Raw genomic sequence first — 14,373 nt, forward strand, 5'->3', positions numbered from 1 at the left:
GCTTCTCCTGGACCCAAGATCTGTGCCTTTGGACCAGATCTTTTCTGGAATGGAAATTTGTTATTCTAAACTCTCTAAGGTTACAGATTCCAGTTCCCTACCACAAGACTGAAAATGCAATCCATGGTGGCAATTCTGACTCAGAGAAAGGGTGGGAGGAGGTCACAGGAGGCTGGCACTACCTGGATCACAGCAGCGGCAGTTGCAAAGAGACCCGGCCATGCCAACATCTCTGTCTGGCTAACTCAGAATTCCTCATGCCAGAAACACTGTTAGGATCCTGTGCCACAGCACTTGGCTACTTCTTCCACCTGCCTTACTGCTACCCAGGTCCAGCCTCCACCTCTCCTGGAGGATCTGGGCTCTCTGCTGAATGTTTGCTCCTCTCCTTTCCACCATGCTCAGGATGTAGTAAGCACTGAGGTGTCATTATTATCATCATCAATGTGCAGGAAATTGCCCTTCCACACCATTGCACACTAAAACCAGGGCCGGGAATTTACAAGCTGTGTTCTGAATCTTAACTGCCACGGTAATATACTCCACTCTTTTCTCCCCACCTCCCCCATCCCACTATGGGCCTCTGGGGCACTTTAAACAGCAGGCTCTTCCGCTGCCTTGGCACCAGATCTATTTCCTGTGCCTTTCACTGATAGTCAAAAATGTTTCCTCTAAATTAGAAGTGTTGCTGTTAGTGATGTGGATTTTGTACCTGCTATAGTCATGTGGTTCCCAACATAATTTAACTCCAGGGAAAAGTTGGGGTGGAGAAGCTTAATGGCAAACACTATTTCTACATTGCTCTCAAGCCCTGACAGCCAAACTATTCTGGTCCAGAACCCCTTGTGAACTCTCCTTTGGATGCTCAGACTGAGTTGGCTTGTTTCTGTGGCTCTGAAGGAGACTTTCCAAAAACTACCTTTGACTCATGCATGGGACACAATATTCACCACTTAGAAGCATACATAGGGGCTCTGATCTCAAGGAGCTTTCAGTCTAAAACCCACCTGTCCCACATGAGGCTCACAGTCTATGTAGGAGGGAGTAGGAGTGAATCCCCATTTTCCAGATGAGGAAACTGTGGCACAGAGAGATCAAGTGTCTTGCCCAAGGTCACTCAGCAGACAAGTGGCAGAGCCAGGATTAGGACCCTGGTCCTCTGACTTCACTAGACCAAACTGCTTCTCAGTTTTTCTAATAACATTTACAACTGTGGTTAGACAGGGGTATAGCCACAGATACTGAGAAAGGAGTTAGTTTTTTAATTTAGTTTAGCTATTTTCAGTCCATATTTCCCCACTCCTCAAGAACCTCCAGTGGTTGCCCATCCACCTCCACATCAAACAGAAACTCCTTACCATTGGCTTTAAAGCATTCAATCACCTTGCCCCCTCCTACCTCACCTCCCTACTCCTCTACTACAACCCAGCCCATACACTTCACTCCTCTATTGCCAACCGACTCACCGTACCTCGATCTCATCTATCTCTCTGCCGACCTCTCTCCCACATCATGTCTTTGGCCTGGAAAGTCCTCCCTGTTCATATCCAACAATTACTCTCCCCACCTTCAAAGTCTTACTGAAGGCACATCTCCTCTTAGAGGCCTTCCCTGACTAAGCCCTAATTTCCTCTTTCCCCCCTCTATTCTGCATTGCCCGGCTTGCTCCCTTTATTCACCACTCCAGTAGGCCCCCAACCCCAGCCCCACAGCATTTATACACATATCTGTAATTTATTTGTTTATATTAATGTCTGTCTCCCCCTCTAGAATGTATGCTTCCAGTAGGCAGGGAATCAATCCATTGCATTTATTGAGCACTTACTACATGCAAGGCACTGTACTATATGCTTGGGAGATGACAAAAAGCAATATAACACATTCCCTTTCCACAATGACCTTACAGTCTAGAGGGTGAGATGGGCAATAATATAAATAAATATATGCTGTGGGGGCAGGGGTGATAAAGAAAATAAAGTAAGAGTACAGAATGTGGTCCCTTTCCCAGGGGATCTAATGGATTGTTTGGTGTTTAGTGTTTTGTTTTTCAATGGTATCTGTTAAGCACTTACTAAGTGCTGGGGTAGGTATAAGTTTAATCAGGTTGGACACAGTCCCTGTCCCACATAGAGCTCACAGTCTTACCCATTGACTCTGCTTTTCCACCCCAGGCATCTGAGGTATTTGTCTTATCCTCATAAAGTGGGGGGTAAAATGTATCCAACTTCAAAATGCAGTGTTTCACTTACCCAGAGACGGAGAGGGAGCTACCCTTCAAATTCAAAGATGACAGTCCTGGGAGTGAGGAAGCACAAACGGGACTCTAAAGATCGACATTGGATCAACACACATCCCCACATTCTTCACGGGTAAGAATCGGTCCTTAGTGCACCAGAGGCTTTGTCGCCCACAGGGGCCACTTCTGCCTCCTCAAGCCCCAAGCTTCACAAAGACTTTGCAACATGAGGGCAAACCCTCCCCGAGACTTCTGCCCGCTCTACTGGTCTGTCTGCTGCAGTGATCTCCCAATAGTCCACTGTTACGCTTTTTGGTATTTGTTAAGCACTTACTATGTGCCAGGGACTGTACTACTATGTCTGATACTGTGCTTCACCACGTACTTAAGTGCTAAAATGTCAAGGACACTGGTAATGGGCAATACTCCAATCTGAGTGAGAACTGAATTCTGTCTGGAAATGAAATTTCAAATGTAATATGTGGCCACTCTGGGCTGATAATACCCACAGTCAGAAAAGCTGTTATGAAGCCAGTCATTCACATTAAAGGCCCTCTACATTTGTGTCATGTCATTTTATTCCCTTAATTCTTCTCATAGGGAAGGGCAACTGAGAGAACTCTTTTTTATGGTAACCACATTATTAAAGTGGTATATCTGAGTCTTCCCAGCAGGAGTGTGTACCTTGCTCCTTAACAGAGAATTGATTCTCATCTGCCACTAGCCCCAAGAATTAGGTACATTCCTACCAAGCATCCTGTAACTGAAAAACAATCTTCATTACTCCTAGTGTTGTAGAATAAGAGATTCAGAATACTAGGAAAGTGAGTTGTATGCTGCCATAGCTAGAAGGACAGTCTGCCTTCTATAAATTAGGGCTTGCCATCAGTGACCCATCTGCACTCTCAACTGAGCCCCAGGTCAAAGAGAGGATTCATCTGAAGGGCTGTGAATAAGGGTGATGACCTTTTGCTCTTAGTTCTGTCATCGTCCTCTTTCATTTGTCATATAAACTGAGGCAACCATGGCGGCACCTCACTTTGCAAGCCTTCAGAATCAGAGTCCGGCACGACGCAGTGGCCATGATCTTTGCACATCAGATGGAGGAGGCCACAGTATATCAGCAGCCCATCCAGAAGGACTCTGGATTGGATTTTGCCAGGGATAAGGAGCATTATGTGGGTTAGTGGATAGAGCACGCAGGCCTGGGAGTTAGAGTGATTTCAGCAGGAGTAGTAATCATATTTACTAAGCACTTACTGTGTGCAGAACACTGTACTAAGCACTACGAGAAAACAGACAGGTGGCAATTATACATAATTCAGCGTGGCTCAGTGGAAAGAACATGGGCTTGGGAGTCAGAGGTCATGGATTCTAATCCTGGCTCCGCCACTTGACAGCTGTGTGACTTTGGGCAAGTCACTTAACTTCTCTGTGCCTCAGTTACCTCATCTGTAAAATGGGGATTAAGACTGTGAGCCCCATGTGGGACAACCTGATCACCTTGTATCCCCCCAGCATTAGGACAGTGCTTTGCACATTCATTCATTTATTCATTTGATAGTATTTATTGAGCTCTTACTATGTGCAGAGCACTGTACTAAGCACTTGGAATGTACAAATCGGTAACAGATAGAGACAGTCCCTGCCCTTTGACGGGCTTACAGTCTAATCAGGGGAGAAACGTATAACCGTTCCCATACCGGGAATCGAACCCGGGCCGCCTGGGTGAAAACCAGGAATCCTAACCGCTAGACAATATGGGAGCACGCTTAACAAATACCATTATTATTATTATGATCCCTGACCCTCAGGGAATTTCCAATCTGGAATACACATTCAATCCTATTCCTTGACCTAAATCTTAATGCTACCATTCCAATTCAAACTCCCTAAAATATGCATTTTTCTTCATGGATTTCATAAAAGTGGGTGTGCAAGCTTTACTTCACAGTGCAAAGGTTCTACACATACATGACTTTCTTTCCGAGTATGGTTGGTTTTTATGGAATTAACGGTTTTTGATCTCGAAACATGTCCTAATTCACTGTCCTTGGTTTGTTGTCCTAATTCTCCCTCTCTCTTCTAAAGCTGTCCTGTTCCTACCTTGACCTTCTGACCTCACAAGCCAGGGACTTGCATCCTAACCCGTTGGCTGAGACTTGCCCTGCCTCCAATCCCTGACTAGCTTGTAAACTCCTTCAGGGGAAGGATCATGTCTACCAGCTCTATTGAATTGTACTTTCCCAAGAGCATAGGACAGTACTTTGCACACAATAAGTGCTCTAAATCAGTAACTAAATTCATCACTAGTATTTCCTGTTTTGAGGTTTCAACGCCATGGTCCTTGGATGTCTGGATCTGAAGCTTGGATTGTTCTCTCCTGGTTATATTGCTGTCACTAGAGTTGGGATTCCTTCCCTTGCCCACCTTCTCCCTTATCTTTCATTCATTCATTCCTATTTATTGAGCACTTACTGTGTGTGAAGCGCTGCACTAAGCGCTTAAGCATGTCTTCACTAAAAGAAGCAGCGTGGCTTAGTGGAAAGAGCACAGGCTTGGGAGTCAGCGAACATGGGTTCTACTCCTGGCTCTGCCACTTGTCTACTGGGTGACTTGGGCAAGTCACTTCACTTCTCTGAGCCTCTGTTACCTCATCTGTAAAATGGGTATTAAAAGTGTGAGCCTCATATGGGACAGCCTGATTACTCTGTATCTACCCCAGCACTTAGAACAGTGCTTGACACATAGTAAGCACTTAACAGATACCATAATAATTCACTTGCTACTACTACTAATGATAAAGTTGGTATTTATTAAGCACTTACTATGTGCCGAGCACTGTTCTAAGTGCTGGGGTAGACACGGGGAATCAGGTTGTCCCACTTGGGGCTCACAATCTTAATCCCCATTTTACAGATGAGGTAACTGAGGCACCGAGAAGTTAAGTGACTTGCCCAAAGTCACACAGCTGACAAGTGGCCGAGCCGGAATTCAAACCCATGGCCTCTGACTCCAAAGCCCGTGCTCCTTCCACTGAACCACGCTGCTACTGCTCTGTATCATCTCTTGCTTGCTCTCTGTTTAGCCAAATCTTCACATGTCCTGTGAAGGATGTATGGTGTTCATTCCATCACTTCAACTTGCCCTTTGACCCTTTAAAAGCATTCTAAAATCCCACCTACTCCAGGAGGCTTTCCTCTATCCATTTTTCCTTTTCCCCAAGACATATCCTCCTTAAAATCACCGCCTACAAAATTGGTGTAGAATATGTTTAAAATGCTGTTTTACAGAAAATAGCATTTTTACACCACTGCTTTCCATCTCTCCTTCCTATTTGTAAATTTTTTGTCCATTTCCCCCCCACAACTGACATTCAGGAAACATTATTGATTCAAGTAAATTATCTGACATTATAGGTAAAATGTTTCATTCCTGTTATGCATATCATTAAATACCATAACGCTTTTAGGTTCTTCCTGCCTCCAACCCACTCTCTTTTCTTGCTAGCAAATCTCCAAAAAAATTAACCCCCCGCCCAAAACCCTGACCGCTCAGCTCTCACTCCTCCCACCATCCTCCTTTCCAGTTAATTACACCCAAATCCTGCCTTTTTTGCATGAATCATAGATCTGGAACTCCTGCATGCAGTGTATTACTGTAAACAAGTCCTAGCTTGGCATGGCTCCAATTTCCTAAAGATCAGTCACTTCTGCCTCTAATTTACTTGGGTACTTACATCTCCCCCCTTGCTTCTGAGATCCAAGGCAGAACCACTGGCTTTCTGGGTTTTGAAGCTACTTGTATTGACGGCTCTTACTATTGAACTAGACCTGGATCAATGACTAACTCTACTCAGACAGTTTCAGGATCCTTCTCCTCCATACTCTCCCTCCCCATCCTTCCTTTAATCTTTCCTCTTTGTGTCTAGTTAAAGCAGACTTCATTTACTCTCTTCGCCTTAGGCTAAATTCCAAACAGTACATTTTCTTTATATTACAGTAATTAAAATCACGTTGGATATTTGAATGGGACTTGAGGTTACCTTCAGTTTGAGAGTGAAACATATTAAGGAAGAAAATGTGGTAGATAATGGTCTTGTGAACAAAAACATGTGTATAAAATTCCAATATCCATGTGGGATGCTAAATGATGCAATGGCATTACCTTTCTATCTCAAAGTGAGGCTGTGGATTCTAAAACTGTGAATTCATCAGAACCACTTATCCTGCCCAATCCCAAATCAGAGGTGTCTTAGCTCCCCTGCTTTTTTTTCCTTAGACTCCAACATATTGCAATGGCTTCCTCATTCCCACCTTCCACCCTCACCTCCAGGAGGAGATGTTTGGTGTTTTACAGCTTGATGTTATCACTGACAAGGAGTATCCAGTTGTCCATGGCCAGCCTGCTAAAGACGAATCAGTATAATACCAACTCTACTATATAATAATAATAATAATAATAATAATGTTGGTATTTGTTAAGCGCTTACTATGTGCAGAGCACTGTTCTAAGCACTGGGGTAGATACAGGGAAATCAGGTTGTCCCACATGAGACTCACAGTTAATCCCCATTTTACAGATGAGGTAACTGAGGCACAGGGAAGTGAAGTGACTTGCCCACAGTCACACAGCTGACAAGTCGCAGAGCTGGGATTTGAACCCAGGACCTCTGGCTCCAAAGCCCGGGCTCTTTCCACTGAGCCATGCTGCTTCTCATGCACTTAGTGCAATGCTCTGTATATAGTAAGTGCTGAATAAATACCACTGGCTGATTGATTAAGGAGGGTACCAGTCAACTCTGCTTTGCCAAGGCCTTGGCTATTTAGGAGACTAAGTTACAGAGACTTTGTGAATCACTCACAACACTGTTTCTGTTGTGGCTTCAGTGTTCCGCTTTTTTTTCAATATTATTTTTTAAGTACTATGTGGCGGGCACTGCACTAAGTGCTGGGGTAGATGCAAGTTAATCAGAAAGGACGCAGTCCGTGTCCCTCATGGAGTCTTAATCCTCATTTTACAGATGATGCAATTTGTCTAAAGAAAATGGAAGCTAGCTGCTTATTTGAAGAGGCATGGCCTTGATCGTACTTTATAGCAGAAGCGAATGGAAAGTGTTTAGGCTCGATTTGTTCCCCAAATCACACAGATTAAGATTAATCACAGTCTTAATCCCCATTTTACAGATGATGGAATTGAGGCACAGAGGAGTTAAGTGATTTGCACAGCAGACAAGTGTAGTGAAGCGGTGGCCCAGGAGACAGAGCACAGGTGTGAGAGTCAGATGGACTGGGGCTTAATCCCGGCTCTGCCACTTGTCTGCTGTGTGACCTTAGACAAGTCACTTCACTTCTCTGGGCCTCAGTTATCTCATCTGGAAAATGGGGATTGATTGGGAGCCCCATGCAGGACAGGGACTGTGTCCAACTTCATTCCTTGCATCTACCCCAAGCACTCAGAACAGTGCCTAGTACACAGTAAGCACTTAACAAATGCCATTTTTTAAAAATACCATTAAAAAAAGTGGTGGAGCCAGGATTAGAACCCAGGTCCTTTTGACTTTCATCCCTGTGCTCTATCCTCTAGGCCACGCTGCTTCTGGCTCCAAAAGGTATAGTCCCCTCACTCCAACAGTTAACTAGCTCAAAACTGTCTCGTTGCTTGGTCCTGTCTGGCCAATGGAGTTGTCCCATTGGAAGATTTAGCTGCTATCTCTAAGGGTCATCATGGAGAAAGTCTCTCTTGCACGCTTGATCCATAAGGACACAGTAGCTGGGGCTGTTGTGATTCATCTCACCACAGAGAGGATTTGCAGTCATAACAGAAGCACCGAATCTAAATCTGCCACTGCATTAGCAGCTTATCTATGATACCGACAAGTGGTACCTGTGCTCCATCCCACTCACCGAGCCTCTGCCAGCTGCTGCTGAAAAAAAGTGGTTCATGTTTTCACCTATCAGATGTCACAGAAGGCATGTGTTGCCACCAAATCGGATATTATCGGTGGCCATTTTCTGGAAGACTTATAATGGAAAAAAAAACACCTGCTGTCTTATCGAGGCTCGCACTGTTCCCAGCTTTCATCAGTGATTTTTATAGGCCTTTCTGGAAAATGATTTTGAAGGACCTGTGACTTCTTGAGTAATTACCAAACTGGCTTTTTAATGAGCCAGCAAATGCACTTTGGTAAACACATTTTGTGGCTTCAACAGTTTTTCCAATTCTGCTAACTTGTCTCCTCGTCGCCTGCCTGTGTATTTGGCACAATCAACCATGTGTCCCAACTCATCGTGCATTTTACTGTTGGCTTCTTCAGCAACAGCAGCTGTTGGGGAACAAATCGAGCCTAAACACTTTCCATTCGCTTCTGCTATAAAGTACAATCAAGGCCATGCCTCTTCAAATAAGCAGCTAGCTTCCATTTTCTTTAGACAAATTGCAACATTAAATTTCACCAGTGACTATAATTTAGTAGTCACTGATTCAAAGCAGTACTCCTATTCAACTAACAGGGGATCTCAAAGGATAAAATGGGAAAACGTGTGTTTCTCTCCTCTTCCCCCTCCTTCCACCCCCATTACCAATCTTGAACTTTGCTCTTACAATACTGCAAATATCAGAACATTCAGGACTCAATTAATGAAACTAACTTGTTTTCCAGGAACTGTGTTTATACCAAGTAGGTCTATATATTCTACTATTTCACCTACCTCAATCTACTTTACTATCTCCCACTATGGACTCTAAGTCTTTGTGGGCAGGGATCACGTCTACCAACTCTGTGATGCTGTATTTTCCCAAGTGCTTAGTACTGTGCTCTCTGCACCATGGTAAGCACTTGATAAATACCACTGACTGATTCTAAATCCCCAGTACTAAAACAGGCTTTCTGTACTACTGCATAATAAACCTACTACCAAATCAGTGCTTTCCCAAGTATAGTAGTCAGTTATTTCTGAGGTCACCACATTGCTGCCATTTCTAGGGGAACAAATTTTGTCCTCATCCTAAATGCCCAGGTCACTCAGATGACTGGGCAGAGCTGAGACTTAAAACCCCAGGTTTCCTGACTCATGGGGCTGTGTTGCTTCATTCCTTGCTGTTTTCTTTCTAAACTTCTCACTGCTTTCTCCACATTCTTCTCCTACACTTCTTGTTTTCACTTCCTTATTCTCTTTCTGTTCAGGGGAGTTGTTCCTCCTCCTCCTCTAATTATACAAGTTGAATCCTGGATTGGTTTATAAAACCATTCCACCTCCTCCATCCATAACCCTCCTACTCTATTGCCGGGAAACGCTTTAGCTGGGTCCCTTGATTACATTTGTTTTGTTGCCCCAAAATACTGGGGAAATGGCCTCTTGTTGCCACCCCACAGCCATCTGGTAGGAGGATACACAATTTACATACAAAAACACTGCAATGAGTCAAACCCTGTTCTCTAGTGATTTCTTTAATTTCCACAACTCTTCCACCTTCATTTCCCAGTTTGTTTTCCTCCAGAGAAAACATCTAATTTTGATAGCTTTGTAGAATAAAAGTGGAATATATACTCTTCTTCCCCTCCTCACCCTTTTGCCCAAATTCTATATTTATCTTCATCAGGACACCAGATAATTCAGCCTGTTTTTCATAAATTATGAAACTCTGCCTCCTCCCTTACTGCCAATTTGTCCAGTAATTGCTTCTGCAGATGTCATCAGTCTTCTACTTTATTAGGCTATGAGCTTGTTTGTTTGAGAATTGTAACCACTGGTTCCCCCACTCTTCTCAGAGTCCATGTGGCAGTCTGTTTTGACCTGGAGAAAGCTGGGAAGACCTTGCCAGCAAGAATAAAAATAATAATAGTGATATTTGTTAAGCCCTTTCTATGTGCCAATACTGTAGATTGTATGCTCCTTATGGGCAGGGAAATGAAGGTGGAAGAACTGGCACAATCTCTATCCCATGTGGAGCTCGAAGTCTCAATCCCCATTTTACAGATGAGGTAACAGACACAGAGAAGTGAAGTGACTTATCCAAGGTCACATAAGGGGCTGCATGTGGTGCAGCCGGGATTAGAAGCCATGACCTTCTGACTCCCAGGTCTATGCTCTATCCACTACTCCATGTTGCTTCTCCTTCTCCTCCACCTCTTTTCCTGAGCGGCCACTTTTTCTACCCATGACATTTCCATATTTTTCAGCCTTCTCCTCTTGGGAAGGGAACCTCGACTACAGAGTTTTTTTGCGTGTCAAAAGAAGTAGTTCACCGGTTCAGGTAGCACTCTTGCCAGAGAAAATCAATTCCAGTAGCCCCTCAGTTTCCCTGGTAGTCTTCCTGTGGGACAGGGTACCGATTCCAAAGGAGTTTCCAGATATCAAGTGCAGAACTGATGTGGTCCTGGATTTTTGGACCAGAGAATGAGCTCAACAGTGTGTTGCCTGTTGTACAAGGCCAATTTCATCGAATTTAGAACTAATTATGAGGCTGTTGACAAGGCTGGACAGGTTCATTGTTCTCTCAAATCGCTTGCCAGTGCTTCCCCTGAAGGAACAAAGTCTCCCTGGGTACCTGTGATGAGAGGGTACCAAAGACAGGGCTGTCTGAATTTCTAATTACAGTCTACCTAGCACATTAGACCAATTTGAACAATAACTCTTAGTGTCAGTGGCACGCTACAGAGTCTGATCTTCTGGAGTTTGAAAGATGCAGGTGGGAGCAAAGGGCTGCTTTTATCCTTTCACCAATTTTGGCAACCAGAGAATAAGTGGTTTTCATTTCATTGTCTCAGAGGGGGAACAGGTGGGCCCTTTGAGCTCTCTCCAGGTCACTGGTGTGAGAGAGTTATAAACCAATGTTGCTGTTCAGGAAAAGAGCATCCCAACTGCCTGTGTCAAACTGAGAAAGTAAAATCTCTGATGAACAAGCAGCTTACCAGAGATTCAGGTCCAAGAAGGAAGGACTGCATGCTACCCTTTCTCTGTGTCAGAGCGGAGGGGAAGCTGAAAGAAAAGCATCCCCAGCTGGGAGGAATGATACTACTAAAAAACCTGGGGTATTTGTCAAGTTCTTATCATGTGCCAAGCATTGTACTAAGCACTAGTGTAGGTACGAGATCATCAGGTCAGGCGTAGTCCCTGCCCAACGTAGGACTCACAGCCTAAGAGGGAGGTAAAATAAGTACTGAATTCACCTTTTACAGATGAGGAAAATGAGGCACAGATAAGTCAAATGACTTGCCCAAGGTCACAGAGCAGGTAAGTGGCAGAGCTGGGTTACAAGTCAGTTCCTCTGACTCCTAGGCCCATGCTATTTCTATTGGGCTATATTGTTACCGATTTGTACATTCCAAGCGCTTAGTACAGTGCTCTGCACATAGTAAGTGCTCAATAAATACTATTGAATGAATGAAATGAATGAATCAAATCTGCCAGACCACAACTCTCCCCAACGTCAAAGCCCTTCTGAAATCCCACCTCCTCCAGGAGGCCGTCCCTGATTAATTTCTCTTCTCCTCAGACCCTCACCGCCTTGACCCAATGGTTGTGGGTGAGCTTGTTGGATATGGTGGTGCTGCAAGGCAGCGACGTGTATGCGTGTGAGTAGTTGACCCCAAAGCTCAAGGCACTAATAGAGTCCTGCCTGGGTTAACAAACACACCTTCATTTGAGCATGAGGAGATGATAGTACATGACTGTAGTTCTCTTGAGGAACCTCCTCTGCTCTGAATGGGGTTGCAGGACACTGCCATCACCCTTAAATCACATTAACACTCGGTTGACTGCTGCTCAAGGTGACTGCAAAATATCAATCATTTCTGGCCTTTTCAAAGGTATTTCATTATGCAGGTCATTTGGAAAAAAAATCACTGGGCCAACATGTGAATTAAACCCTACACCTAACCACCCATTCCCCAGCACTTTTTGGTCATGTGTCTAGTGAGCAAAACAAAGTAAGAAGCAGAGAAAAGAAAGACCACGAGACTCCCAGGAGGTGCAATCTGGGCACCAAATGACTTATTAAGGGAGAGATCAGCCATTTCCAGAAACTGTATTTCTGGTAAAGTTCAGAGCCCCAAGTTCAAAATCTGGAAAAAAAAACTCTCCAAAATCCACTGATTTACTTTTGTTTTGGACTTTGGGGCCTAGGCAGTGAAAATTTAATAATAATAATAATAATAATAATAATGTTTGTATTTGTTAAGTGCTTACTATGTGCCGAGCACTGTTCTAAGCGCTGGGGGAGATACAGGGTAATCAGGTTGTCCCACGTGAGGCTCACAATCTTAATCCCCATTTTACAGATGAGGTAACTGAGGCACAGAGAAGTGAAGTGACTCGCCCATGGTCACACAGCTGATAAGTGGCAGAGCTGGGAGTTGAACTCATGACCTCTGACTCCGAAGCCCAGGCTCTTTCCACTGAGCCACGCTGCTTCCCCAATTTAGCAAGATGCCTCCTCTCCAACCGAATCCCATTGCCAGATGGGAGAAAGAAAGGAGCAGAGCATTAGTGGCCTAACTTGGATCGGAGGGGAGGGGAGATTGTTGAAGAGAAAACAATCTGTGGTAGGGATATGTAAGAACACATGACCCCTTATGAAAGGCAAGGGACACACTGGTCTGGTGGAAAGGCTTTAGCAGTAACCCTTAGGTAACTGAGTGGTAGAAAAGAGAAAATCCTGACTGGAAGCTGTTACAACTCTGCTGCTTTAAGCCTGGACTTTCTCTTTCCCTCCCCCTCCATCTTTCCCTATTCAAGCCAGTCATGTCACTTGGTGGAAGGTCAATCAATCAGTTGTACTTATTGAACACTTACTTTGTTCAGAGTGTACTAAGTGCTTGGGAGAATGCAATACAACAATAAACAGACACATTCCCTACCCACAATGAGCTTAGACTGTGGAGAGTTTTAGTCTATTGTACAGTCTACAAGGCAACCCTGTTACATTGTACTCTTCCAAGCACTTAGTACAGTGCTCTGCACATAGTAAGTGCTCAATAAATACCACTGATTGAATGATCACAATAGAGTTGGCAGACAAAACCCCTTACAAACTAGTGGGTAAGGTCAGATAATGAATAATATAATCTCTACTCTGTGATTTTCCCGGGCACTTTAGCAACTTCTTTCCAACCACTGGGGTTTTTGTGAAAGCCATCTTTGCAGACGGCTTTTGCTGACAAGTCCGTTATCTCCTTGACAACTACCACCCCTACCCCCCCTCCTCAAGAGCACATCTGTCAAGCAGCTGCCTCCCTGATTTGGTGTGAAGTTGATTAGAAAGACTATCAAGCACTCTGTCAATCTTATCCCACACTCAGAGCCCTGGAGGTGGGGAAGCACAGCTGCAAAAAGAGAGAGAGAGAGAGAGAGAGAGAGAGAAGGAGAAAGAGAAGGAGAAAGAGAGAGAGTGAGAGAAAGAGAAAACAAATCAAATCCTTCCTCTCTACAGCCCCACCATCTCTTCATGGAGCTGCTCCAGTTGAATCCCAACTGACTGATCATATCAATCGCCCCAGTACGACTTGTAGCACCTGTATTTAAAGTTATCTAAGGATACAAACAACATGAACTGAGGGATATCTCTGTAAATTATACATGCCTGTGTGTCTGAATTTAATGGGGGAGACACAGCTTCAGAGCATAAGCAATTTGTGCCTTGTTTTTATCTCTCCCACCTCTAACCCCTTGCTCATGTCCTGCCCCAGCCTGAAAACCCTGCTTCAGCTTTCATTCATTCATTCATTCAATAGTATTTATTGAGCGCTTACTATGTGCAGACCACTGTACTAAGCGCTTGGAATGGACAAATCGGCATCAGATAGAGACAGTCCCTGCCCTTTGATGGGTTTACAGTCTAATCCGGGGCGACAGGCAGACAAGAACAATGGCAATAAATAGAGTCAAGGGGAAGAACATCTCATTAAAACAATGGCAAATAACCAGCTCTACCAGACCACAGCTATTCAGGTTTTCAAAGCCTTCCTGAAATCATACCTCCTCCAGGAGGCCTTCCCCAACTGAATTCTCTTTTCCCTGGGCTATATTCCCCCAACTTCTACAGCAGCTCTGGGCCAGCCTAAGGTGGGAAGCAGCTCAGCGTAGTGGATAGAGCAGGGGCCTGGGAGTCAGTAGGTCATGGGTTCTAATCCCAGC

The 14,373-nt window shown here is 44.3% G+C and overlaps 1 non-coding gene across 1 annotated transcript; it reads right to left on the reverse strand.

Moving 5' to 3' along the window:
- Positions 1-3,930: 3,930 nt before the first annotated feature.
- Positions 3,931-4,002, reverse strand: TRNAE-UUC. The gene has a single exon. It is a non-coding gene; the product is annotated as a tRNA-Glu (tRNA).
- Positions 4,003-14,373: the final 10,371 nt, after the last annotated feature.

This window comes from Ornithorhynchus anatinus, chromosome 13, assembly GCF_004115215.2.
Source record: "Ornithorhynchus anatinus isolate Pmale09 chromosome 13, mOrnAna1.pri.v4, whole genome shotgun sequence".
Lineage (NCBI taxonomy): Eukaryota > Metazoa > Chordata > Mammalia > Monotremata > Ornithorhynchidae > Ornithorhynchus > Ornithorhynchus anatinus.